Source organism: Eretmochelys imbricata, chromosome 2, assembly GCF_965152235.1.
Source record: "Eretmochelys imbricata isolate rEreImb1 chromosome 2, rEreImb1.hap1, whole genome shotgun sequence".
Lineage (NCBI taxonomy): Eukaryota > Metazoa > Chordata > Testudines > Cheloniidae > Eretmochelys > Eretmochelys imbricata.
In genome coordinates this window covers 134,528,778-134,556,591 of record NC_135573.1, presented here as the reverse complement: position 1 = coordinate 134,556,591, position 27,814 = coordinate 134,528,778, and the positions used below count along the sequence as shown (strand labels likewise).

General features: G+C 42.5%; 1 protein-coding gene and 2 long non-coding RNA genes across 3 annotated transcripts in view; 2 read left to right on the top strand and 1 right to left on the bottom strand.

Annotated features, from left to right (window-relative positions):
* The window catches only part of RETREG1 (reticulophagy regulator 1), a 146,086-nt gene that overhangs the window by 67,128 nt on the left and 51,144 nt on the right, over positions 1-27,814 (bottom strand). The window lies entirely within an intron of this gene.
* On the top strand, positions 1,362-16,454 carry LOC144261332 (uncharacterized). The gene is made up of 3 exons (XR_013345227.1): positions 1,362-1,485; positions 9,445-9,565; positions 15,847-16,454. It is a non-coding gene; the product is annotated as an uncharacterized LOC144261332 (long non-coding RNA).
* LOC144261334 (uncharacterized) overlaps positions 18,501-27,814 on the top strand; it is a 47,154-nt gene continuing 37,840 nt past the window's right edge. The window contains exon 1 of the long non-coding RNA XR_013345228.1: positions 18,501-18,624. This is a non-coding gene — a long non-coding RNA (uncharacterized LOC144261334). The remainder of the gene's footprint in view (positions 18,625-27,814) is intronic.

The window sequence follows — 27,814 nt, the reverse complement described above, 5'->3', positions numbered from 1 at the left end:
TTATTTAAATTTTCATACTTTGGGAAATTATAAGAGGGGCTCAGACAATAATCATTTGACATTGAGTTTTAAAAAATAAAGCTTTTGTAACCATTAAAAAACAAATTGTCAACATCATGACAAAATATACAAAGTAAATATCCCTAAATCAAACTCTAATACATTCTCAAGCAGCATTTTTAATAGCAAACAGAAAAATAAAAAATTCCATCATCATGTGGCATAACATTGATACCACTTGGCTCATCAACTGGGGTGGACCCTTTAGATCCACTACACAATTCACAACCTACCTAGCCAATCTCAGATTCCAGTTTCTTTCTGTATTATAGCAGAAGTGAGTTTTGAAGAGGGACTTAAGAAAAGTTAAAGAGTTGGCTTTATGGACTTTGACTAGGAGCTCTCCCCGTGCAAGCAATATGGAAGGAACCATGAAAGTGCTTGTTTGAGAAGCAGGCAATCAACGCTGGCATCATAGGTAGGAACTTACCTGACATAAAGGTAACAAGTTGGATAGGTAGGGTGGAACAAAATTGTGATGAGCTTTGAAACCAAGGATAAGAAATTTTTGTTTCAGATGGAAGAGTGGGAGCCAAGGGAAGGACTTAAAGGGTGTGTGTGATGTAGTCAGGGCAACAAGCCAAATTGTGCAAGATGATCAAAACTTGGACAAGAACTACAATACTAAATCATCAAGTAAATTTCCCAAGCCTTTATTAGCATGATTGTCAAGTAATTTCATACGAATTTCACTAATTTTAATAATTTTATTTTTAAATCACAATGCCTTTCCAGCAAGACCAGGCCAATGCTATACAGCTCTGGGTGACAGCACAAAGTGTGTACTACTATGGTCAAGGATTCATTATGTGACAGGGAAAAGCAACATTTCATCCTAAAAAGTTACTGGTTTGGCAGCAGTGACATCTTGGGCTACTGGAGAGCCAGATAAAGACAAATGTAGCAAAAATATATGTATGTGTGTGTGTGTGTGTGTGTGTGAGAGAGAGTGAACACACACACTCACGTGTGGGACAGCTGTTGAATAACTGCCTTTTACATAGACCCAGATAATATCTGTGACATACAAGTTTGAATGCATGTTATTAAAATAAATTTTGTTTCCATTTCACACAAGAGATGAGTCACATCAGGGTTGCTGTTCCTCCCTCCAGAGCGTGAAGGTGACAGGCGGCAGGGTTGGATCACGTGGGCCGTATGCATTCCCAGTTTCAGAGGATGAGCAGCAGGCTGGTAGTAAATATGCATAATCACTGTGTTGCCATGCCAACTGTCAGTGCTGGCAACACTGTCAAATAGAAGTTCCATGTAACCGTTCTTTTCTTCAACAGTTCAAGTTTATGGAACTTCCCCATCTTTATCTGACAAACTGCAGAAGCAAGATACATAGGCGTACTTGCCACACACCATTTAGTGTGGTGACACTCCACATAGCATTGAATCAGCACAGGAAAGCCAGGCAAGGTATGGAACATGCTCATGGAATGTGTAGCATTCTTTTCTAATTTGTCTACAACCTAGCTGTGGAGAAAAGGATCTACCTCTGTTACAATTGCCTTAATTTTCTGGTTATTTATAGTTAACTAGTAGAGTATATACTGCTTCTGGGTACAGAAGGTTATTTATATATTTCATGAAACATCTTACACTGACTCTACATTATTCAGATTGCCAGGAGCATGTTATTTTATTCTGTAAGGTTCAGTTTCTATCAGGATTATGTAAGCACGAAGGGTATAGTTGGTACAATTTATTAAATATAGTAGAAACTGCACAGAATAATATTCCTACAAGAGTATCAATTTATAATGATTTCTCCCTACCTTGTTGAGACTTTGTTTTGCAAGTTACATTTATTCTGTTAAAAAGCAGAGGAGGGAATGAAAACTGTATGAGGAATCTCTAACAACAATATTTATTAAAGATGTATATCTAAGGAATTGAGATTGGAGATTAAATCAATTTTGATGTCAATTTTGTATAATAAATAAATACACTAAGATTAAGCATATTTCCATGTTTCCTTATAATCTTCTCCTTGTGCTGTTCAGTGTGACAGCCTTCTCAAGGTATTGATAATCAGAACTAAAAAGCCAAACTACTGTTTTATAGGGCCGCATAGTGTTTATTTGTAAACATACATGCACACAAATCTATACTTTAGTATAGATTTGCCCCATGATGATATTCTGTATTGTCCAGCAAGACAGGAGGGACATAAGAAACCCTTCCAGTGTCTGACAACAAAGAACCAAGGTATCTTGAATCAAAACATCTTGAACTCTAGACACAAAGATGGACTTTGCTATTTGAACTCTGATCACATGCACTGAGTGCAGTTCTTGAAGCCTGTCCCACAGCCAGATCCACACAAATTTAGATTTACTTGTGAAGTAGAGAAGGATTTGAAATAAGAACCTCTGCTGTGACTGTGCACACAGTGATGTGAAGGCAACAGAGAGATCTGCCAACAGATTCACTCCATGGATCAATTTTTCCATATGAATACAGAAACATACTTATACTTGCCTTACTCAATGGGACTACTCACATGAATAAAGAAACAAGGATTGGGTCTTTAAATGTACAACATGAATTTTATGAACTGTGAATAAACCCATAATTTTAAAATGGTCTGGGTGAATGAAAAAAGTCATGCAGACAACTTTGTATGTTTAAAGATATAATAAAACCTAACCTGATTTAAAGCACAATTATATTGTATAGTAATTGCTCTTCTAAACCCAAATTAAATCAGACTGTTCTCATAAAGAGAATTGCAAATTTAAACCTTATTGTTTTATAGATATGGATTATTCTGGATTACTACTATACTTTCAAAAGAGCCTAATGATCACTCAGACTTGACTTCAGCAGCAGGAATAATGACAGCAAATGCTGCAAAGTAAAAGATTTTGTATTTGTTTACTGAAGTAATAACCTGGACATAATCTTTAATCTTTCTCTAATATAACAAAAAAGATGAAAAGGTTTTATGAATATAGAATATACTCACTTTTCCAGTAAAATCACATTTCACAAACTTTTACTACTTTAAGAATAGGCCTTTCAACTTGCAAAGCTGCATAGTAGCTCCTTATAGCATGAATGTCAGAAGTTAGGATTTCTCATAATTTGAAACCAAGTCTAAATGTAAATGTACATTCCCCTTTTCAATGAACTGGGAATGTCTATTTTTTAGTAAAAGAAAATAGATCAACTAAAGATAAATACAACCCAATATTCCATGAACATTATTACCCTCCCTTTTCATACAGGGAAGCATATATATTTTCCAAATAATTTTCATTTATTTATATATGTAGTACAACATAAAATATGTAAGTTCACACGGTTTACATCAGAAGAGTCTATTATAGCAACTTCTGTGTAACACTGCAAACTTGCTGAAGGATATATGCTGTATGTATAACTTATACTCTAACCCTTTAAGCTGTTCTGTGTAGCTCCCCCCTGACTTAAAAATGTATGGGCAAGACTGTACGTGCCTAACTTTGAAAAACTTCCAACAGCCTCTACTGTGTGTACAGAATTTCTGACATGTCCCCATCAAAGTAGAGAAGATATTTACATTTATTTGTGGGTGATTTACCATGTAATTCTATATAAAAAATTCACCACGCTTGGCCTGGCCAATGTGATTTACATAAGTATTGTACCATTAGCGAACGCCTTGATCCAACAAGTTATGTGAGGGCAGACCCCTTGTACATACACAAAATATACTTTTATACATTTAATATAAACACATAGACCTTTGTTTATATATTCACAGTTGTATGTGTCCATTGGGTTTGAGTATACACATACACAATTGTGTTCCTTCTCCATAACTGGAGGAAATAATCTCATTTTTAAAACAAGTTTAAAAAACATGAGCTAAATATTTAGAAAAGATGCATTCAGGTTGGATGGCAAAAATCATATATGCAATATTAAAACATCCATAGAAAATAGAGTTACAACACATGCAACAAATATTTAGTCCTCAGAACAAAGCACACAAGTCACATTTTTGTTAAGGAAACATACAAAAATGGAACAAGGTGGAGGCATGGCTGTCTATAGACACCAACACCTGATTTGTAAGTCATGGATTGTCATTATGTGTAGTTAGTGTCTCACCATGAGGCATTCATACTAGCCCATTTTTGTGAAACACAGAGCCCAAGATTTTTTTCCACTTTGGTTTTTGCATATAAGCTGTAGAAAGAATGAGAAAGTCAGAAAATACTTTAGAGAATAAAAAGTAATCACATTCCCAGATGTGTCAAAGTAGTACCTCTTCCTCAGATACAAATATCATAGATCATGGTGAATGTATGTGACAAAGTGAGAGAGGATCTAGATCAGAGGTGGGCAAACTTTTTGGCCCGAGGGCCACATCTGGGTGGGTAAATTGTATGCAGGGCTGGGGCAGGGTGTTGGGGTGCGGGAGGGAGTACGGTGTGCAGGAAAGGACGCAGGGAAAGGGATTGGGGCACAGGAGGGATGCGAGGTGTATGATGGAGCTCAGTGAAGCAGACTGGGGTGCAGAGAGGGGTGCGGAGTGCAGGGGGGCTCAGGGCAGGAGGTTGGTGTGCAGGAGGGGTGTGGCAGGGGACTCAGGGCTGGGTGTTGGGGTGCAGGAGTGGTGCGGGCTACAGCAGGGGGCTCAGGGCATGGAGTTGGGGTGTGGGGTGGAGCAGTTCGGGGTACGAGCTCCAGCCCAGTGCCACTTACCTAGAGCGGCACCAGGGTGCAGTGGCATGCACCGGAGCCATGGCAGGCTCCCTGCCTGCTTGCCCTGGCCCCAGGCTGCTCTGGGAAGCAGTCGGAACCATGTCCCTGCGGCCCCTGGAAAAGGGAGGGCACAGGGCTCTGTGTGCTGCCCTTGCTGCTCCTCCAGGTACCTCCCCCAAAGATCCCATTTGCCACGGTTCCCTGTTCCCGGCCAATGGGAGCTGCAGGGGGTGGTGCCTGGAGGCGAGGGCAACACACAGAGCCCTCTGGCCTCCCTACCCCCACGAGGGGCTGCAGGGATGTGGTGCCAGCCGCTTCAGGGAGCGACGCGGGGCTTGCGGCGCCAGAGTGGGGGGAATCCTGCGGGTCAGATCCAAAGCCCTGGGGGGCCAGATGCGGCCCACAGGCCATAGTTTGCCCACCCCTTATCTAGATAGATTGCCAGGAGTCCTTACCACTAAGGGTGAAAATCTCAACTGCCCTGGGACTTTTTTGGCCATGGAAACAAATGTGTGTGAGGGAGGGAAGTATCACCTTGAATCACATTGAGAAATTAATTTAGAAACTGGTCAAAGGAATTCAGCACCATACATATTTTCCTGTTGTGTGAAACTGTAAAAACTTTTTTCTCACAAAGCCCATTTCCTATATATCCTGAAGTCTATAGACTGTACATATATACCACTTTACCCATCATTATCTGCAACTCAGGCTAATTACATGAATTATAAATCACTGACAGGCCAGGAAGGAGAATAAATGACAGACACATGGGATGGGTTTAATCAGCAGGCTGCAACTTTATTATTTATACACTGGGGTTGGCACCTACAATGCCCACTCCTCACTCTTACATACCAGGCATTTTAATAGGTTCCAGTGCAGGTTACAGGGCTCCAACCTCACAAACAAAACAGTAACTCAGGATAGATGCTCCCTTACCTACCCTACAGACTCAGCTCAATTATAAAACCTCCCTCTCCCCATCCCTGTGTAAGGGGTGGGAGGAGGGTGGGGTGGGTGACAGAGGCCACAAAGCTGGTGGTGAAGAGACCTCAGTCCTCAAAGATTTTGGGACTCTTTCCTTATATAAGTGTAAGGTCCTACAGCAAAACCCTGAGTCCCACTGACCTCTGGGAGCTGGTGCTTTTAGCCTTTATATGCATTGGGCACAGGCCAGAAGTTGTGATGGGTCAGTAGTCCTACCCTCATTATATAAACCTTCCAATAATCTATTGTTTTCAATTAACTGTACATCCAGGAGGCTGTGAGGAAGACATTAAAAAAAAAACCACCGAACTTCCTGCCAACATGGCCTCAAAGGGAAAAATTCCTTCCTGATCACTAGAAAACAGGCAGTCAGTCAGACTCCTAGCAACATAAAAGGGACTGTTCCTAACATAGAATGAAGGGGAAGGAGGGCAGGGCAGCTAATTGGAGAGCAAGAGGCATTTGAAAAGCCTAGGCTAGCTTAAATAGACAGGGAAGGGACATCTGGAAGCCAATTCATTGGCCCCATTACCTCCTGTTCCTGCCAACAGCTAAGCAAAAGACAAAAGGGGGAGTGGGAAGTCACAGCCCCTATCCTCCCAGCATGCACTCTGGGCTTCTCACATTCCCTACCTGTTGAAGGCAATAAGAGGGTAATCCACTCAGCAAGCAGGGAATTTGAGACTTTGGAATGTGCTTTACTAGTCGATCTGTAACTGCCCGAGTTTATTAGCTTTCAGGGTTATCTTTTCTCTCTCATCTGTAAAAAAGATGGGTGATGGGTAGAGTGGAGTGGTTGTTGCATGAGACTCTCATGGAAAATTACTTTGTCATACTGATGATGTTACTGGCTAATTTGATTTTATCTTGAGGTAACTGATTGACCTATTTATGTGTATATTTTTGAAAGATGGGCACTCGTATTATAGAGTAGGAAAATTCCAAACGAATAGATAAATATGTAACATATATGCTGTCTGTTGTTAAGGCAACAGTATATACACTTCAAAGATGTGACTCATGAATCCTGTACTACTACATCCTTGAAATTAGCTCAAGGTAACAAGTAACATTGCTCAAAGGCTCACCAGTTTAGAGATGGAAAGTTTGAGAACTTTAAACTATTTCAAGTGTCTAGACAAATCGCATGAGAAGTTATTATACAGACCTGGAAAAGTGTTCAAGCTACTGTTGGCACATTGTATATTCCAATACAACTATCAAACCTGATATATACCTGCATGAGAGGCAAACAGCAGTTTACCCATTGAGCATAGTGGAGGCCACTAGAAGACAATGCTATATGTGAGCCAGCTCAGGAAGTGAGGAATCATTTAATCATGCAGAATTTCTAAGGTAAATAAGAGATATACAGCTAGACAGTACTAATGCCTGTGTTTAACTTGGATCATAAACACGGCAGTTTGCCAGGGCAAATGAACATGGCTCAGCACTGCTAGTGTTTGGAGCGGGTGTGGGGGAAGGATATCAACTTCCTGAGTGGATCTTTAACTTATTTTAGGTGCAACCGGGGAAATTCCAGCTGAAGGAAAGTGTCTAACATGCCACAGGATCAAAGTCAAGTTCTAACTCTGGACTTATAACCTGAAGTGCTTGAAAAAGCATCAGCATATTAATATACCAGCTGCTTGGTATTTGTAAGATAACAGTTTGCCTTAAGTTGTCCTTAAGAAAAACATTCTGGTTTAATGCTTACACAATGGAAGTAAGACAGACAACTAGATTCCATTGTCAACTATGCTACTGGTTTACCATCTGACAGTGAGCAGGTTGCAAAAATTTGATATCTTAGTCCAGGGATCTCAAACTCAAATCACCATGAGGGCCACATGAGGACCACATGAGGACTTGGCCTGAGGGCCGCATCACTGACACTTTGTCAGACAAAGATACAAAAGTCCCCCACTCCCACCCCACTCCACTCCTTTCATGAGACCCCGTCCCTGCCCTGCCTCTTCCCACCCCTTCCTCAAAGTCCCCGCCCCAACTCTGCCCCCCCGCCTCTATTCCAATCCCTTCCCCAAATCCCCACCCCAGCCCCGCCTCCTCCCCTTAGCGCACTGTGTCCCTGCTCCTCCCCCCGGAAAGTCCTAAGCATTGAGAGGTAGGCGGAGGAGTGGGGACGCGGCACGCTTGGTAGGGCAGAGGCGGGGTCGTGAGGGGAGCTTGGCTGCCAGTGGAGTCAGCACCTATGGCAGGCCCATGTGTTTGAGACCCCTGTCTTAGTCTTACTCAAGGTAAAATGAGAACAACATTTACTGATCTTTAAACAGTTTGAGATCTTTTAATTAAAATTATGTTTATTTACCACATGTACTCCACTTCAATAGTTTCTAAACTGTGTATTTATCCAAGGCACCAGAAACACTTCCTCCACTAAGTTGTCACAAATGTGATTCTATTTCAATGCCTGTACTTCCTTGACTAGTTAAGTTAGTCATTTCTCATTGCAGCCTACCTCAATGTACATGTTTAACATTACATTTGCCCAAATGATCATATAAAATGACATGCAGCATAACAGTGCTAACATGAGTTGTAGCTCACGAAAGCTTATGCTCAAATAAATCTGTTAGTCTCTAAGGTGCCACAAGTACTCCTTTTCTTTTTGTGAATAACAGGCAGACTAACACGGCTGCTACTCTGAAACATGACAATGTTAGATCATGTTTATTTGGACACCAGAAGAACTTGGGAAGACTTATTCAGAATTTAAGGTACTGTAGGGTACATGCTGAGGCCTATCTAAGCCAGAGATAGTGACCCTTTAACTTAAGAACCTAGTGGGATACTGAACCACAAGATTAAAAGGGGAATATTCCCCACCTCTGCAACTGCTAGGAATAAAACCAGGGTAATTTGGTTCTATCTTCCTCAGATGAAAAGAAAGTTTTCCTTAAAAAATGGCAGAAAAGAAATCAAGCTTTAAATTAGCTGCTTGATTCTTTTCAATGTTAGGATAAATATTGAATTGTTACGACTTACTGAAGCCACTCTGCTCACATGGCTCATCTTCTCATACAATATTATGCCCTTATATCAAATGCACAAAAAGCAAACGATATGAAGTGCTGATTTGACAAACTTTAACTCAATACATCAAAAGCCTGTGTTACTGTAGCACAGAGCTAAATCTAACACTGTCCAAGCTTCCTGTCAGAAGACCTATTGGGAATGATTTTTTTTTTAACACACACACACACACACACACACACACTTTGTGCCTTTTTCAAGTTTTTTGTGCTGATTTAGGAACTTCCCAAACAAAATAAAGGCAGTGTGTGTAGGCTCAAACCTCCAAAATAAGCTGTGAAGATTTCTCCATATGAGCTATAGGTGGTATTTTACAAGCTTGACCTACTGTGTCCACAAAGCATTGGAGTTCGCTGAATCAGACTTGGAGATCATAAAAACTTCACCTGTACTTTTACAGAATTTGTATTTTCCCTGAATCAAAGAACAGAGTTTATAAATGATGCTGGATGTGCACACAAAGTTTATGTTTCTTGAACCTGATTCTGGAGATTACAAATTACATAGTCTATGGGAAAACAGGGTAAGATTCTGTGATTTTTTTTTAATGTATTGGTCAGTAAATGAAGTACATTTGCCATTATTTAAAACAAAACAAAACAACAGTTTATACATTTACCTCTTTTTTCTCTCCAGGCTTGGGCTTTTGACTTTGTGAAGTAAAATGGGACCTGTAATACCTGTGACCGTGTCTCCTGAAGGTGTCATCACACAAACCAAAAATGCTTTTTTATATAATGCAACGTAGACAAGCATGGTGAGTCATATTTAGATTTTTAAACAGGGTTTCAAATGGCTTTGGATCAAAGAACTTACAAGGCTCCCTTGTCAAAATAACGTGCTGAAGGTAAGTGCCAGAGATAATAGTAAATTGGGTCATTTTCAAAATCAGTATAACTATATATGTGTTTTGATTTTAAACACAAGTAGTAATCAGTAAAATATGTATTATAAACCTGTCTGTACTTACTCACTTTTTGGCTAATTTATAGTTTTATTTTATAACACAAGGTCCCATTCTAACTTCCGTTACTTTAATTTTGCTCCTATACTGCCATGAGCCTCCCATCTTTCGTTCTTTGTTTCTCTTACTGTTTAATCCAAGAATTTTTATAAAAAAATTTTAGAAGACACCAGCTGAGATCATTTTAAAATTTGAAATGCCACAGTACTAACACCCATCACAATACTACCCTTCTTTCCTTTATCATCATTTTTCATAACAGCTCTAAAGAAGTCTATCAGTTTTGCATTAAGGGAAGATATTTCACTTTACATTTTACATTTGGAGTACTGAAAAAGCATTAATTTTACAAGTAGTTTCATGCATATATTTGATAAAAAGTGAGATATTTTGTCACCATGATAACCGTTGCTCTTTTCAGATAAGTGACCATACTTCAGAATCTTGGCCTAAGAAGTTTCTATATGTAGACATATTTAGCTTGGTTTCTCAGGGCACTTGCATATTGTTGGCACAAAGAATCTTTGCACAATGGAAAAAACAAAATAATTACACTCAGTATGCGGTTTGCTTACTTAGTAATTGTTAAGTAAATATTTTCTGAGGAGCCTCCAGAACTGCTTTGGGTGGTATATTTGAAATTCAAGCAGAAAAGCTCCTGTATTTGTCCTCTCTAATAATTGCCCCAAAGCTGCCAGCAGATTAATCCAAATCTGAATGATCCCATCTGGAAAGTTAGCTAAAAACTTCTCATAGTAAGAAACACTTGCCACTGCTACCAAAAATAAAGACTAATAACCAAGCAGTCAACCATGTGAAAGTGGTCTGCTGATGGGATTTCAGACACTGTGATGAAAGCAAGGAATCTCTTCCTCCATTCCTGTACAGCCACAGCACAAGATTTCAAGAAACCTGTGTTGCAACTGTTCAAGCTCAGTTGGTGCTTTTGCAACCAAAAATGGAGACATTTTTCTTATGTAAGCAGAGTCAGGATGAGCTCTATCCTGACATCTGGTGGTGAGTTGTGATGGGTTGTGGAAAAGAACTTCAGGGGCTGATCTCATGTGCCACTCCACCTAGATGTTCACACTTTGACTGCTGTGGGATCCCCAGTTTCTCTGTTATTGGGGCAGGAAGAATAAAGTATTGTTATCCTGATTATGTGGATCAAGGACAGTGGAACTGTACTTGGCTTTTTGTTATGATGGAGGTACTCGCCATCAACTAAGTAGCACTTGCTAGGCAAGGGACATGGGTTCCAAAACTCAGTGAATTGAGAAAGGTTGGGGACAGACATTTGTACCTTGTGGTATGGGCCCCTTCTGAGGGTCCTAAATGCCAGCTGCACTGCCTCCTCTCTCCACTGTGTAATAGCAGAGCTAATTTTGATTCCATTAGGAGTCTGATTATAGATTGCAGAGCTGAATTCACTTTGGGCCAATGGTGCCCCAGCACTGGACTCCCCTACTACGAGCTGAAATCACTGAGTACTGTGTTAAGTATTAGGGAGCCTGAAGATATATTGGTGAGAGGCTCGCAGGCCTGTTACCGGCGAGGAGCAGCTGGTGGAGCGGCTCGCAAGATGGCTACCGGGGGGAGCAGCTGGCGGAGTGGCTTCCAGGACAGCTACCGGGGGAGCGGCTGGCAGTGAAGGCTGCAGCAGAAACCCACAGATAGATGGGGCAGTTGGCTGTCGGAGCACATAAGATGCCCCTTTACTCCCCCACCCCAATTTCCACACAGGCTGGGGGGGGGGGGGGATGGTTAAAACTCTGCAGATGAACTTCTGAACTCTGGACTCCCCAAGGACAGAGAGAGACTTTTGGGTTATTGGACTTTTGGGTTGCTGGACTCAAGAACCAAAGGGAGAGGACATGGCCCAATTTGCTTGGGGTGGGTTTTTGCTCATGGCTTGTGTTATGAATCCTGTTGGTGGTGTTTCCCCCAACATAATGCCACATTGTTTCTCTCCATTATTAAAAGGCTTTTGCTACGCTCAAACTCTGTGCTTGCGAGAGGGGAAGTATTGCCTCTTAGAGGCACACAGTGGGGTGGTATATATTTGTCCCAGGTCACGGGATGGGGGCTTGAAATGGTTTTGCATTGTGTTATTGGAACGGAACCCCTAGATACTGAACCCGGCCCTTGTTGCTGCCAGCTCTGACGGGCAGAAGGGTCACACTTACATTTATCTGTCTTAGGCCAGTGTTCAAAGGAAACATTGGAAGATGCAGCTTAAAATTCTGTCTTATTTAAAAGACAAAACTACAAAATTTTGTTTAAAAATGACCTCACTTAAAAATGCCACCGAAGTCCAGTAGTTTCCAAGTGCAGATAGACAACACTTTTACGCCCATTACTGATGTAGCATATTAAACTGTAACCTGTGACCTAGCTGTTTAAAGGCCAAATCCTGTGTGGCATTGAGCACCTGCTCCTCCCCTGGAAGTCCATGGTAGTAACAGGTGCTCAGTTTGAATCTAGGCAATAGCTACTCTGTGTGTCTTTCCAGGACTTTACAATGCATAAAATACAAAAATAATGCAGAAATAAACTTGCTTTATACATCACATGGTCAATCACATCAGTGTAATTTTGTACAGTTGTTCTGAGGTCTAGGAGGTGGTGAGAGACCGACCAGCTGAGATCTCGGGGTAAAGATGAAAGGGAAAAAAATAGGGAGGACATGAGGGAAAGGAGCAACTATAGACCATGAACTCAGGAAGAGGAGGTGGATGAGGCATTTCTAATACAAATAACAGAAATAACCAAATCACAAGCCCTGCTAATAATGCGGGACTTTAACTATTTAAACATCTGTTGGAAAAAGTAATACAGCAAAACAAAATTTCCAAAAAGTTACTGAAATGTATTGGGGACAACTTTTTGTTTCTGAAAGTGGAGGAAGGAACAGACATTTTGGTCAGAGTCAAGTCTAATAGGGAGGAATTGGAAGTGAATCTGAAGGTGGAAGGCAATTTGGATAAAAGTGATCACAAAATGATAGATTTCATGATTCTAGAGAAAGAAAGGAGCAAGAGCAGCAGAATTAGGACAATGGACTTCAAGAAAAGCTAACTTTAACAAACTCAGAGAACTGGTAGGTAAGGTCCCATGGCAATAAAAAGCTAAGCAATAGAAGTTCAGGAGAGCTGTCAATTTCTCAAGGAGACAACATTAAAGGAAACTATCCCAATGTGAAGGAAAGATAGCAAGACTAGTAAGAAGCCAATATGGCTCCATTAGGCGCTCTTTAATGGCCTGAAAATCAAAAAGAAATCCTACAAAAGGTGGTAACATGGACGAATTGCTAAGGAGGAGTACAAAGGAAGAGCGCAGGCATCTAGGGACAAAATCAGAAAGGCTAAGGCACAAAAATGAGTTAGACCCAGCAAGGGATGTAAAAGGCAATAAGAAGAGGTTCTCTGAATACATCAGGAGCAAGACAATGATGAAGGAAAGTGTAAATCCACTACTTAGTGGGGAAGGAGAAGTAATATTTGAGGATATGAAGGCGGCTCTGGTGTTTAATCCCTATTTGGTTTTAGTCCTCACTAAAAAGATTAATTGTGACCAGATACTCAACCCAATTAATATTAACAACAAAAGGAAAGGAACCCAAGCCACAATAGGCAAAAAATAGGTTAAACAATATTTGGATAGATTTGATGTAATCAATCAGTAGGGTCTAATGAAATTCACCTGACGGTACTTAAGAAACTTAAGGAACTAGTTGAAGCAATCTTGGAACTGTTAGCAATTATCTTCGAGAACTCCTGGAGGATGGGGTGAGTCGCGGTAGACTGGAGAAGGGAAAACATAGTACCTATCTTTAAAACGGGGAATAAAGAGGCCCTGGGGAATTGTTGTTTGTTTGTTTCTTGATGTGTGGGATGTAGTCGGTTGTGCATGGTTTTGTCTGTGCCTGAGAGGTCTGTTGCGGTTCCTCTCAGTATCATACAGTCTCAACTGGGGCCGGTGATCTTGTTGTGCATGGGGCCTCTGATAAGGTTGATCCTGTTGCCTCCTGGGGAGAGACGGGTATATCCCCAGTGTGCACAGGATGGCCCTAGAGTCTTTCATGGTGTGAAGAACTTCATCGATTTTTTTGGAAAAAAGTTTATCCTTATGAAAGGGAAGGTCCTCCACTTTGGTCTGCAGATATTCAGGGATGCCAGATGCAGACAGTCAGGAAGACCAGTGCATCAATACCATGGTGGCAGTAGTGCGGGCTGCTATGTCTGCCATGTCCAGGGATGCTTGTAGCGCTGTCCTAGACAGCAGTTGACTTTCGATGAGGACAGATTTAAAATCCGCTCTTCTGTCCTCTGGGATATGGGAGGTAAAGTCAAATAACTTGTAACTGTCATAGTCGTAGCTTGCAAGGAGGGTGGAGTATGGCCCAGGAATTCAAGTCGTTTGAGGTCCTTATCTTGCAGAGTGGGCCCGTATTGTGGCTGCTTTGTTCTATGGGTCACTGCATCCACCATAAGAGAGTTGGGCAGTGGATGGGAAAATAAGAAATCTACGTCCTTAGCTGGTATATAATATTTACGTTCAGCCCTTTTACATGTTGGTGGGATGCAGGCAGGGATCTGCCATATCGTATCAGTGGGTTCCAGGAGAGCCTCGTTTATGGGTAGTGCAATCTTTCATGGCACAGAGGGTTGGAGGATTTTCAGGAGTCTGTGTTGTGTCTCCTGCATGTCCTCTAATGGAATGTCATGGCTGATTGCCATCCTCTTAAAAAGTTCCTGGAACTGCTTAAAATCATCCACGTTCTGTGGCAGTGGTGTCATGCGAGCTTCATCTGCAGCTGATGGAGAGTTATGAGCAGGTGATTCAGGGAAAGGTTCGTAGCCCACATCTTCGAGGGGCAGCTCAGGAGCTCTGAATGTAGATGGAACTGGAGATAGAGGTGCAGAGAGGGTCTGCGTTCTGGTAGAAGGTCTGCGAGAAGGATTGGCGCAATGGGTAGATCAAGGGTACCACTGAGGCCAGTGCACAGGGTATGAAAAGTGGGGCCCCACCCGTGGGGGGACAAAGTAGTGAAATTGAGGCTGGTTCTTGTGAAGTGTTGTGCTTTGAAATAGGTATGGCTCCGGTGGGAGAGGAGAGTCAGGCAGGGAAAACTCTGCCTGCTGCAGCATGTCATTCTCACGGTCGGTGGGGGTGGCCAAGTCGGGTGGTGAGAGCGGCTGGTCAGAGAGAGAGTGCTCGGTGCCTAGGAGGGGAGAGTCAGGCTCTGGGGCCTGATTCAAGAACTACTGCGGCTCCATGGACTGCGGTGCTGCGGGTCTCGGAGCGTGAGCCGACGTCTGCAGCAATTTCTGCGGGAGTGGTGCGTCTGCGGCGGAGGTCATTGTCAGGCTCGTGGACTGCACTGCTGGTACTGGGTCCGTCCATGGTGCTGGCAGGGCCAGTGCTGAGGAAAGCTGCCTGCTGTGGGGTAGTCGAGTCCTGGTTTCTGTGCCCCATGAGAGCTGTGCCTGAGGTGCTGGGGTGGTCAGCTGTGCCAGTTTTTGCCACGGTCAGCACCGGAGGAAGAGATTTTGCCAGAGACCTTTTCTGTTTCTGTAGATCTCTATGTGGAGAGATTGGGGTTTCCTGCCTCTTCGCATGAGAGAGTGAAGCCGTGCTCCTGGTAGGTTCCGACCTGGCAGGGGAGCATGAGGGAGAGGGTTTACTTGTGCCCGTCTCTGTTGGTGGCTGCAGAGATTTCTCCATAAGGAGCATTTTCAGCAGCAGGTCTCTGTCATGGTGAGCCCTGGTTTTCAGGCTAGTACAATGGACACACTTAGCGGGGACGTGTGTCTCGCCTAGACACTTCACACAGTGTGACTGTTCATCAGACCATGGCATAGACTCATTGCAGAATATGCATTTTTTGAATCCAGGGGACCCCGGCATCATGAAGCTATGACTGTCTGAGGGGGAAGTCTCAACGGGAGATGAACGTGAGAATAAAAAAAAACAAACAACTTTTTTTAGCTAATGAACAAGGAATAACTATTCTAAAGGAAGGGAAAGAACTGGGACACTTCTATCTACCTATTTCTACTTATTTCCTTCAGTGACCAGGGGCAGTGCTGAACCTCTTCCTGAGCCCCGTCTTCAGCCGATTGAGAAGGAACTGAGGGGGTGCGGGACACGCGCGCACAGACAGACCCTAATGCCGCCGTGAGACAACAGCTGGGTACGTGCATCTGGAGTCCATCATCTGGAGTGGAGCACCCATGACACTCGAAGAAGGAATTTTATACTTTAAATATTAACTTGAAGTCCGTGGAACTTTGTAAAGGACTGATCTCAAGGATACTTTTCGTCACCTACTCTCAAGAAATAATAAATAAAACAAAAGCAATACTACTAAGCATGAAAAAAACTTGGATATATTAGCTTCAATCTTTTTCACTGTAAGAATGAGAAATAGTTAAAGTCTGACAGACAACACTACTTTTGAACATTGTCCATGCACTGACTAAATCACTAGAGAAGCAGTTTAAGGAGAGTAAAATATATTTCAATAGATAAACACATCAGATAACTGTTCATAGGGAAGACCAACTCAAATGAAGTATCATAACACTTTGTTTTTTAACAGTGTATAGAATACAAAGTTGTTTCATTATATTATGTGTTGAAGTGCTTAGTAGGAAATAAACATGTTATTCTGCTGATATATTCACATGTTTTGATAAGGTATGTGCCAAGACATTCCTTGCTAAGTTAAGTGACTAATCAGATGCTGTGCTGGTAAGCACACCCTCAAGTGTCATCATAACCCGGACGTTTGCACATGACACCCAGAGAAAAAAAGCTGTCACAGTAGGTTCTTGTGCCCTCTGTAAATAATTTCCGTATTACGTTTTGTAATCTAATGCCTGTATTTAGTGAACCAGGATACAAGTAAAGGTCAAAACCTACCACTTTTTAAGTTCATTCTCACACATTATCGTCTCCTCTCTGCCTCCACTCTACAGGCACTAAGCTTTAAAGTAATTTTCATTTAGGAGCAACAAAAAATATTTTAGTAATGGTTTCTGGGTGACTCATTTCATTCACTATAACAGAAATGTGAAACACATTCCTGGAATTCTCAAATTAACTGAAACCAGCATTCTTTTTTCTTTTAAAACTCTGAAATGGAGTTTTCCTTTCTGAAATTTGCATTGTGGTTTACAAACTGAAGTTAGAAACAATAGTAATTAGCTCATTATCATGTAACTTTGGTTTGTTAGGAGTGCTGAAAATATTTTCTCAAGTCACAGATTTTAGGAAAACAGTTTTCTTAATTGAAAATATTTATTTTCATTGCTGTATCTACTGTACATTGCCTATAACTGAATGTTTGGCTTTATAGAATTTACAAGCCTATTTTTTTTAAAACCAAAGGGGATGCTGGGAAAGTGTTTAAAATGATTAGCTTTCTGAAACAGAATGTAACAGCATGGAAAGGGGGATGATGCCAACGCAGCAGCAAGATGACTGGAGGTTCTATGCCCATGTTCTAGCCCCAAAACACAGCAAGGCATCTGAAGTATGATCAGACACTCAGGTTATAAGTAACAGATCAATGCTTAGGAACAACTGCTTTAGTACACTATCTCTGTACAGGACCACATGGATATTCTTGTAACTAGACTGCTGCTCACCAGCTTCAGATAAAAGGACTGATATTTGTGACTGGCGGTGGTGAATGATCCCTGAAAATAGGAGATAAATGCTCCATGCAAACATATGTGACATAACATGGCAAGGTTTTAGGTTGAACATCCTTGAATGAAATCTGGCACCATGTAGTCTTTTCTGTAGGGAATATAACCTTTCCCTAATCCACCCATGTTTTCAAGGAAAACTCCCCATGGATATTTTCTCCCTATAGCCCCACACACCACAATTTCTTTTTCTGTCAGAGGGAATCTGGACTTATTTTTTAAAAACGCTATTTATAGTTTTGGTAGAATCTGGCCATTAGATTGTTGAGTTTGACATAACTGGTGTCATTTGCTTTTAATGTAGTCTTTGTTGCTTACTAGAAAATAGATCTTTGGAAAGTTTTAGCATATAGCATTTGTGGAATGAGTTAGGTTCTATGAAAATTTCTCATTAAATTGTCACTTGCATTATGATCTAGAAAAGCCACTTAAGCAAACAGTGTCATTTTTTCTTTAATACTGAAAGTACTCTCTGTGTTGTAAGTGACACTACAGAACGCTCTGGACAATATAGTTTATAAATACCCTCTAAGAAGACAAGCCAAATGACTGAAGGATTATAAGCTCTCTCTACCAGTTGTTCAAGTATTAAAATGGCAAGCAGTAAGAATACAGGGGCTGGGGGGAAGTAATGAACAGACAATGTTGAAAACTTTATGTGTGGAACAGAATAAACATTCAGAGAAGTACGCTGAATTACTATTGTGGAACTCTTGTAATTCAAGCTTATTTTCCACCCCCTAATAAGGACAAATACAGACATCCAATTATTAGTAATTTTGAGACTCTTATTGTAGTGACGATTCCATGTTCACTATTAATATAAGGCTCTCTGACAAGAGAAGACTAAATATGGAGGTCACTTATCTGTAACTGTACGTTCTTCAAGATGTGTGGTCCTTATCTGTAGTCCACATGAGGGTACACATGTACACCATGCACGTGAAATTGCGGATTTCGCAAGCGAGCAGTGTCCATTAGTCCATTCAAGTGCAGCTGCCTTCCTTGTGGTCTGGACTGAAGGTATGAGAGGCAATGCAGACTGACACCTCTCTAGTTTTGCTCTTACTGTGAATCATAAGGATTCAAAGCAGAGGGGAAGGAGGGCACATCTCAAACAACCTCCAGTTATAGGTAAGTAACCTCCATTTCTTCTTCGAGAGCTGGTCCCTGTATTCCACACATATGCAATTGGTAAGCAGTATTCAAACAGGAGGGGGAACATGAAGATGTAGTTGGTATAGAGATCTATAATGCTGCTGTCCCAACAGCTGCATCTGCAGAAGAGGCTGAACTAATGCACAATGTTTTGTGACTGTATGGATAGAGCTCCAGGTAGCCACCTTACAGATTTCCAGTACAGGTACCCCTTGAGGATGTGCTGCTGAGGTTTCTTGTGCCTTAGTGGAATCGACCTCACTCCATCCAAGGGAGGAATACATGCTAATTGAGAGCAAACAATGATGCAGCTAGAGATCCTCAAAAGCGGCAAAAATTCTGCAAAATTCTGCATATTTTGTCAAAACAACACAATATAACCACACCAGTTTCTATTATTTTTGGTCATTTATTTCAAAACCCTGGTCAGCAAGTATGTCTATAACAATACAGACAACAAACACAAAAAAGATTCAGGAAATGTTTTTTGACAAATAGATTCCTTACTAGACATATTAATACAGAACTCGGAGTAATAAATCATTTAAACTACAATACAGAACCGTATTTCCCGCACTCCTCAGAAGCAGTACAAAGGCTTGGGGGAGTCGGGGTAACAGAGGAGCTGAGGGAGAGGAAAGTAAGTTGCTGGGAAAGAGCCCGGGTTGTGAACTTGGAGGGTTGTTGTGTAGGGTGAGAAAAGTATGGAACAGTTTTGGGGGGGGGGGGGGCAGGGAGGGATTGTTAGAGAGCCCCATGCAGACCCTGGCTGACCCCTAGCCTCTCCCATTCAGTCAGGCATATCTGCCCCTGTCCCCATGTGTTCTTGCACCCTCTGTCCACATGTGTCCCTTCACCCCCACTCAGACACTCACTCTCCACATCCCCATGTGGCCCTGCACCCCCTCCTCCTATGTGGCTCTATACCCCCCACCCCATCCCCATGTGTCTCTGTGCCCCCACCCAGCCACCGCCTGTCCCTATGTAGCTCTGAACCCCCCCATCACCAGTTGGCCCTGCACCTCCCTCCCCCCTGTGGCCATGTGCCTCCACTCCCATTCAGCCCCTGCTCAGTCTGTCCTCCCCCTTCTGAGCCCCTCTGACCCTCCAGCATGCCACGCTGTCTGTCTCCCCATAGCTCCTGTCTCCTGACCTGACAGGCACTGTGAAGAAGTCAGGCTCTCTCTTCCTTAGCTGGTCAGGAGCTGCTGCTTTGTTCTGTCGCCACAGCACCCTCTGGTGCGCAGAAGGCAGAACTGCGGAAGTTATTTTCTGCTGGGAGCTGCTGCTGTTCTTGAACCACAGCGCCCTCTGGTGAGCAAAAGAATGAAGATTGAGAATGATCTCCATTCTCTGTTTTTCTTGGGCACCATGAAAAAGGGGCATAGAACTCTCGTCCTTGGTGCTGAAGTGGTACTTGTTCTATGGCCCCTTTTTGGAGGAGTACACCTGCATCCTGACAGAGAATCGCCTTTTGAGTGGTCCCTGAAAAGGGCCCCAGGAAGAGGGTTTGGGGGTAGGAGGGAAGAAAAACTCTACAGAGTAGTCAAAGGGAATGATTTCCAGCACCCACTTGTTGGTTGTGATTACTCTCCAATTTTGGGTGGAAAGAGCAAGACAGCCACCAAATGTTTGCGGGGGGGGGAAGGGGGGGAGTAGTGGATGGCATCAGTAGGGGTAGGCAGTCTTCAATCGTCCTGTCAAAAGTAATCCCTGGATGGTAGATAGGATTGAGTAGTTGGAGTTATGGTAGAGGGAGCAATACACCGAGGTTTTTGTACCAAGATTTGCATGGTGGTTTGAATGGGTGCTAGTGGTAGAATGGCTGAGAAGGCGGTCTCAGATTTTACTCCTGCTTATGAGGTTTTCTCTTTGGGGTGTAAATGCCCAGGGTTCTGAGAGTTGCCCTAGAGTCTTTCAATGAATGTAGAGACTAGTAAGTCATCTTATTAAGAGAGATTAGACTCAAAGGGCAAGTCCTCCATGGTATTCTGAACCTCCCTGGGGAACCCCAAGAAGTGCAGCCAACATCCATACCTCTGAACTATTCCTATGCCTGTCCCTCTAGATGTGGTTTCAGCAACATCCATTGCAGTTTGAAAAGATGTTTTGGCTACCAGTTTGCCTTCCTTAATCAGGGCTATAAATTGGGCCCCATCCTCCTGAGGGGGTTTGTCCCTGAAGTCTAAACTTCAAGTAATTGTTAGCAAAATAGGATTTCAACAAGGCCTCATAGTTAGCAATTAGAAACTGAACATTGATAGAAGAAAATACCTTCCCCCTTAGATGGTCAAGTCATTTAGAGCCCTTCTCCACAAGTGTAGGCTACAGCATTCCAAAGCAACATCTCTCAGTGGCTGCTTGTATCAAAAGGGACTTGGACATGTGAAGAGAAACTCCGCTCCTTTGGCTGGTACAAAATATTGTGTCAGCCCTTTTCAGGGTGGGGGTGCAGGAGACTGGAATATGCCAAACTACCTTGGTTGGTTCCATGATGGCCTTGTTTGCTGGGAGGGCCACTCGGCTGGGACCAGAAGATTGCAAGATGTCAAGAAGCTGATGCTGAGTATCTTGGACCTCCTTGAATGAAATCTGGCACTTATTTGCCATTCTCTGCAGGAGCTCAACAATGGTTGTGGTCATCAGATGGGGATGGCAATGATGGGACAATTCTCTCCTCGGGTGAGGATGATAAAACACCCATTCACTATCGTCAGTACCGGAGATTCAGCTCTATTTCCTCTCCCTTATACTTCAACAGCTGCCTAATATGTAGGGGAAAGTCAATGGGACTCAGATTGATCTAGGGTGTCTAACTTAGGGATCCCACGGATCACAGTAGGGCTGATATGAAGGGTAAACCAGTTGAGGGGGTACCCCAGGGCACTGGGTACCAATGATCCCTTGCATAACCATATTCAGGTGGAAGATAGACTCCCTGATCTTCTCGAGTCTCTGTCCAAACTCACTCCCCGCATGGGGGTGAAGATTCATCTGGAGCATCTTACTTAACTGAAGAGTTCTTGTTTGACTGCTGGAGCGGTTGATACTGGTGGGTGAAAGCTCCTGCCAATGGACACGAAAGGGGATCATCCCCCTCTCCCTGAACTGGTTTCCTCCTTGAGTGTCAAAATATCTCTCAGGAGGGTTAGACCCAACAGAAGAGGAGACTGAGGATAGGGAAGGATAGGCTTCAGTTTCTCATGGAGTACAGGGTATTCCGGTAGTTTGGACTCATGGATCCAGGGGTCCGTGGTCATAGTGGATGGCAGGTCCTCCTGGGGATGGATTGGACCATCAAAGATTCTAACTTTTAGATGGTGTTGGTGGGTGCATGCAGGCACATGCATTCCAGTGGTTGGTATCAGCTGATCCTTTCTCCTTTGCGCTTTACCCTTATGTTCTGAGGGTTTACATAGGCCTAACTCCTCAGCACCTGTGCAAGAGAACTCATCCGACTTTAGAGGTCAGGGAGGGATCTCTTCTTGTGGAAACAGACCTGGCAGGAGACCTGTCCTTATGATTATTAGAGTGCCCCTTACTCTCAAAAGAAACTTTAGTTGAGGACTCCTTGGGCTTAGTAGTTTGGGCCTCTGGCTCCTGAGCTCATGCTCGGAGTGGGTGCAGCTGTGGCTGATGTAATAGGCAAGCATCATGGCTTCTCCTTAAGGCGTTTCTGCAGACTGAGCTCTTGCTCCTTGCAGGTTTGTGGGGGGAAGGGGCAGCAAGTGCTACACTTGGCTGAAATATGGGTCTCTACGAAACAGAGGCAGCACTGGTATTCATCACTTACAGAGAAGGAATGAGAGAAGGAGACAGTTCTTAAACTCCAGGATTCTGGGCATAGTCTCTGTCCATAAGGAGAGACTCCCTGAGGCAGGGAGAAACTAAGCTATACTAAATATACAAGACTAAAATCTAAAACTAAAAATACTAAAAACTATGTGCAATATATTTAACAGTTCTGAAGAAGAAAAAGAAACGCATAGGTATCTACAGACAAAGGATTCTGACTCAGGCTATGTGGCAGTAAGAAGAAACTGCAGAGCTTTTGGTCTGCACCGCTCCTTAAGCCCTCAGTCGAGACAGAGCATGAAAAGGGCAACTGCACAGGCATAGACCAATGGACACTGCTGGCTAGAAATTTCCAATCTCAGGCACATGGGGGGCACGAGCACTCAAGGAAAAATGGATATTTATTCAAATGTTTTATATATACAAAAATTTCATTGAGACCATTAAGTGACTTTGTGGTCATTATGAGGCTCAAATATGACAATGATTTAGCCGCTAAAAATAATTCAGTGCAAAACACTAATTTAACAAAACTAAATTCTCAAACACCAAAAATTTAGAAAGGTATGGATCTGCCTGGAATGTTAATCCCTTTCCCTGAAAATTTGCATTCCATCATCCTTCTCCACCCTTAAGTCTTGCTCCAAGGTCCATTGAAATCAAAGGGGTCTCAATCAGGGGAACAAGGTTGAAAACAGACACTAGCTGTCACTTAAAGATAGTCTTCCCAAAGATCTTCTCAGGTTTCCTATGATCAAAGTTACATTACATTACATTATTTCTGTGTGATGGCTGAAGCTACTGCACTTGCTGTAGCACCTGAAGAATCAAATGAGGCTCTCAATCACTGTTTAGCTATCAGCTGTCCTTCTGCTATTAAGGGTTTAACCAATTTCCTTTGCTCTTCAGGCAGATCTCTAGCAAATAAAGAATATTTTCTCCCAGAGAAAGTACTGATACCTAGACATTATGGTCCGATAATTAGAAAACCTAATGCCTCCTGAGGTTGAGAAGAAAATCTTCCTGCTCTGAGTATACAGGTTTTTGTCCTTTTTGTTAGAGGGGTAGAAAGCGCTGACCTTCTTTTGTTCTCTGAAATACTGTGGTGAACACCAGGGAGTGGGGCGTATGTAGAAAAAAGAAAATCCCTTGTACAGTAACTGATAGCCCTTATCGGCCTTCTTTAACAGGGCTTGACCAGTGAGTGGCTGGATTTGCACAGATAGTTTTGTCTAGTTGGAGTAACCCTTCAAAAATTGGGAGGATGATCTTGCTGTGAGGAGAGCCCATTATACTCAACAATGGATAAGAGATTGCTTCTCCTCACAGAGATGGATCTTTAAAGTTGAAGCCATTCTGACCACCAGTTTGTGAAATATAACGGCATCTTCTGATGGGGAAGATGCTGATGAAACACCCACACTCAACAGGGGATGTCTGATCATCAGGTCGCTAATCAACGTCTTGGTATTCAATGGATCCCTCTGGTTCTTCCTCCGAGAGGGAATCTGAGACTGCCATTAGGGAGTGCTGCTCTCTATACCCAGTGTAGGTGGATGCAGGAATACTAAACCTGTTTTATGAAATATTCCCTGACCTCTAAGAGGAGGATATTGGACTTTTCATTCCTCAAGCGGCTGGGACTGATGCAGAACTCTCAGTACTCATGGAACCAGTGGTTACAGAATTGGAAGGTTTGCCTGCTAGTGTCTCCTGAAGTACAAAGCAGTGAAACCAGTTTTGATGTAACTTGAGAGCTCTTGAGGTGAAAATGCTTCAGACTGCATACCAAGAAGGAGAGTGTCTTTCCTCCAAGCAAGCCGCACTCCTCGTATTGGTATGCAAAGAAGGGAATAAAGCAGGAAAAGAAGCATACCTCTTAAATCTTGACCTTTTTTCCTTTGGATCTGCAACAGGATCTGTGAGCCCACAGTGAGCTGTGAGAACTAATAAAATTTATAAAATAACTTTTTGAAATATACAAAAGTAATGAATCTATACTCCGTTCTAATTAACTAAAATCTAACTCAGGCATTGCATCTTTGAAGAAGCTGGATCCAGGTTGGATCATCTTGGAGAGGTTGTGGTCTATCTGCTGACACAGCTGGTAGGAAGTATGGCAGCCAAGGCAGCATGCCCCCTTTTATAGCCTCTCCCTCAGAATGTTCAGAAACATCAAAGGGAGTAGTCGGAGGGAGCAGGAGAGCACACTGCTACAAAATGTTCTGCCATTAGTGCTGCACCAACAGAACATCCCAGCAGAGGGAATGAGCAGAAGCCATTTGAAAAACACCTGTGATACCCATAAAACAGCATGGCATTCTGATCATTAAGGAACGAAGTTAGGTATGATCACACAATTAGGCACATATCACTCCCATTGCTTAATGATGGTGGGAAAAAATGTTAGGGCTAGTCTACACTGGCAACACTAAAGCGTGGCCGCAGCAGCACTTTAATGTGGCTTGTATGATCGTGGCACAGCCTCTCCCACTGCTCTAAAAAAACCCACCTCCATGAGGGGCGTAGCTCCCAGTGCTGGTGCACTGTTTACACTGGCACTTTACAGCACTGAAACTTGCTGTGCTCATGGGGTGTTTTTTCACACCCCTGAGCGAGAAAGTTGCAGCGCTGTAAATTGCCCCACTGTAGACAAAACCTGGCTTAGTCTCCTGATCATAGCACTGCTGATACCAGTGCTAGACATCAACCACCATACTCATTTTAAGAAGCCTATGGTTCAAAATAGAACATTATATTAAAAAGTTAGAATGTCCAGATTGTAAGCTTTCCAAGATAAACATCATGTCTTCAGAATGGGACCCCAAATCATGACTGAGATTTTCTGAGCATTCTGCAATATACGTATGTAGCAGTAATAAACTCATTAGCCAAAAAAAAAAAAATATCAGAACACATTTAATAGGAATATAATTGTTTACTATTATCTTATACCCAACCAAAACAGAATCCTATCCTTGTTTTGATGCTACATTAAATTAATAAACTTCAAGAACACATCTGCAGGCCAGGCCTGTATCTCTAACAGGTAGTCCAGCGAATTTCTGATAAACCTGCTGCATTTGAAATAGATACAGAAATTACTTGTGTACATGTCAGAAGTATGTTGTCCTTTGATGTAAATAAATCACAGTCAACAACATCAAAGAATTATATACTTGGATTGAGAAGAGATGACAACAACAGAGAGTGCCCAAAGTGGTCAACAGATACCCTAAGATCTCATCTTTAGCCACTCCCCTGTGTACAGGCAGACCTGTTTTCTCTCCCCTTCCTCCCCCCCGCCGTTTTTTGGGGGGCAGATTTTTTGTTTTGGTGTAAGGTGCCAGACTGGCAGTTTTGGAGATTGCAGTCTTCAATTTATCCACAGAATAGTGTGACAAAATTCCTCCTCTATCTTGGTGGGTCTTGCACTTATTGGTGGATTTGCTTGCCTTGGAGCTTCACGGCAGCCCTCAGTTTGGCTGTTTTTGTGAACCCACAGTCCAGGTCAACTCCTCCTGTGTCTGACCAGGAGTTGGGAGGTTTGAGGGGAATCCTGGCCCACCCTCTACTTTGGGTTCCAGCCCAGGGTCCCGTGGAACGCAGCTGTCTAGAATGCCTCCTGGAACAGCTGTGCGACAGCTACAACTTCCTGGGCTACTTCCCCATGGCCTCCTCCTAACACCTTCTTTATTCTCACCATAGGACCTTCCTCCTGGTGTCTCATAATGTTTGTACTCCTCAGTCCTCGAACAGTACGCGTTCTCACTCTCAGCTCCTAGTACCTCTTGCTCCCAGCTCCTCACATGCGCACCACAAACTGAAGTGAGCTCCTTTTTAAACCCAGGTGCCCTGATTAGCCTGCCTTAATTGATTCTATCAGCTTCTTGATTGGCTGCAGGTGTTCTAATCAGCCTGTCTGTCTTAATTGTCTCCAGAAGGTTCCTGATTGTTCTGGTACCTTCCCTGTTACCTTATCCAGGGAAAAGGGACCTACTTAACCTGGGGCTAATATATCTGCCTTCTATTACTCTCCTGTAGCCATCTGGCCCGACCCTGTCACAATAGATATTCACAGTCACAGGCAGTGAACGTTTACCCATACTATACCACCAAGGGACCCAATCTTGATTTTGGTCACAGCATCTATGCTTAATCATTAGCCTCTCTGTTATGACTGCCAAAATGAGTGTGATTTTGGTTCTGATTTTGTTATATGGATACTTGTCCGCTGATAACTGGACTACCACTAAAAACAACAACCCCAAAACGTATTTCACAGAGGCCATCCGGTGCTAATTTTCAACCCTAGACTTAAAGACTACCAAGTCACTTAAGTCATCCAATCCTTTTTACAAGAACATCTATTAACAAGTTAGGCTTTTTTGCTGGGAGTCAAGACACTTTTTTCTCATCTTTTACTGCTATTACTACTATAAATAATAACTAATCCTCACATACCTTAGGGATATTATTTCCTTTGCTGACACTTAGAATTCAGGGCCTAGGTTGGCAGGTGAGGAGGGTGGAATTCTGTACTCTGTGTGTCTGAATATGGTCCCCTTTTCACTCAACTGTCACTGCATTACACCCAAAATATTTCAAGAGGAAGGCATAGTCTGTAGTCTTGGTGCAGGAGTAAAACCCAGGAATACTAGTCCTAATTCCAATGTTGAAATCGCTCTTTATATTTGTGGGCAAGCATCAACCGCTTCCTTAGTTTCTTCCCTTTAAAATAAGAATCCTAATGTGTTTATGTAAGACACATGAGTGATTTATAGAGAGTTAGGTTTATAAATTGTTTTTAAGAAATAAAGAACTCCACACGCTAATTATACAATAAATAATCACTTCTATCATGAAGCAATATCTAACCAACCATAATAAAAAAACCCTACACTACATGTAACAATCTAACCAAGTCAACTGTCTTCTTTGTAGAAGTGTACCAACTTTGGACATCAAGATTTCCACGAACAACTGCAAAGAAGGGAGCCTTCTTTTATTCAGTACATCTGATTTTAGATTTGGTTAACAATAGAGGCAAAGCTTATGGCAATTAATTGCCTTTAAGCATATACAGAATATGAAATGCATAAATAGCACAAAAGGTTGCAAGATAATCTAAATCAATGTGCAGTTTCTATTCTTATATATATATAGTAGATTTAGAAAAGGAATTCAGAATGGAAGCTATTTCTTCATTCCAACTGTCACAGGAAAAATATTTCCTACTTCCCTCTACCTGTGTCACCAGCCCTTACTTCCTCATCTTGTTAGGAAACCACTTTACATAATCTAGTAAATATTCCCCAAGTTGATGAATGCACATGAATTCACTATACCACAGGTCAACATTTGAATAAGA